We start from the raw sequence: 1,246 nt of genomic DNA, 5'->3' as shown, positions 1-1,246 counted from the left end.
CTATAATAGGCCTCAGCCAGAGGAAAAGGACTGCCATATGTGATACAGAAAAAGGAATTTATCAAGAGATTAGGCCTTACAGTACTCTGGGCGTCTGTGGTACTGTGTATCCTATTTGAAAGCACAAAACAAAATTCTACTACTTTTAAGAGTAAATTTAATCATTCCAGGTTAAACTCAGCCAATTTAGCATTTGTCATTTTCTGATTTTCTCAAAAAAAAATGGCACATGAGTTCCCAAAGAAGGGTCATCATAAGAAGCAGAGGTGGGAGTGCTCTCTTCGGCCGCCATACATACTAAAATTGGAACCATACAGAGATTAGCATGGCTCCTGAGCAGGGATGACATGCAAACTCATGAAGCATTCTATATTTTTGCCCTGTGATGTGCCCTGGGTTTGTTTTCTAATAAAAGAAGAAAGTGAAAAGAAGGAGGAGGCGAAGGGGAAGAAGGAGGAGGAAAGGAGACGGGGAAGAAGAAGGGGGACGAGGAGAAGGGGGAGAAGGAGAAGAATGGGAAGAAGAGGAATGAGAAGTAGGAAAAGAAGAAGGAGCAGCCGCAGAAGCAGAAGCGGCAGCCGAGGTGCGCAACGGGAGTTTGGAGATAGACTCTTCTCGCCTACGTATCCTGGGCCCTACACTCTGCTGCCATCTAGTGAGATTCCAATCCCACTCAAGGCTCAGATGTGTCCTCCATCCACATTGGCATTCACGGAGGCAGCCAACTTCCCACCTGGTCTTTGGTCTTATGGTCCACACCTCTTTCCTCTGTAGTGTCCTCCATCAGGAATTTGAAGACTTGCTCAGGTCTACCTAGCCTCAATCAATATCTCTCTCTTTCTCTCTCTCTCTCTCTTTCATTCTCTCTCACTTAACAGCTGCATTTGCCTTAAAAATACGGGGAAAAATTAGCACCACCCCAGTGCCACCAGGGTTCCATCAAACCCTCTGCCGTCAACACTTTTTTTTATGATCCTCCTGACATGGTGGTATAGGGCCTCTAGAATACTGTGAAGTGGCATTCTTGTGTGGTTCCAGACAGAAATGAGAGAGAAAACAGATGCTGATACTATGTGGGGAGTGGGGGGTCCATCCCCCCTTCTTTATTGAGGACACAAGGCTCCTTCTCAGAGACCTTCACACCCATCCTACTCCATCCTTAACTTCCCCAACTCTTCTTCCTCTTCTAGCCCACAGAAGGTTCATCGTTCCTATTTTGCCTGAATTTATTTTTGTTTGTTTGTGC

General features: G+C 45.7%; 1 non-coding gene across 1 annotated transcript; it reads left to right on the top strand.

Moving 5' to 3' along the window:
• Window positions 1–272: 272 nt before the first annotated feature.
• LOC131810636 (U6 spliceosomal RNA) lies at window positions 273–377 on the top strand. Its single transcript, XR_009345637.1, has one exon. It is a non-coding gene; the product is annotated as a U6 spliceosomal RNA (small nuclear RNA).
• Window positions 378–1,246: the final 869 nt, after the last annotated feature.

Source organism: Mustela lutreola, chromosome 10, assembly GCF_030435805.1.
Source record: "Mustela lutreola isolate mMusLut2 chromosome 10, mMusLut2.pri, whole genome shotgun sequence".
In the NCBI taxonomy this organism is placed as follows: domain Eukaryota; kingdom Metazoa; phylum Chordata; class Mammalia; order Carnivora; family Mustelidae; genus Mustela; species Mustela lutreola.
The sequence above is the reverse complement of the archived record's forward strand: the minus strand, read 5'-3'. Positions and strand labels throughout refer to the sequence as shown.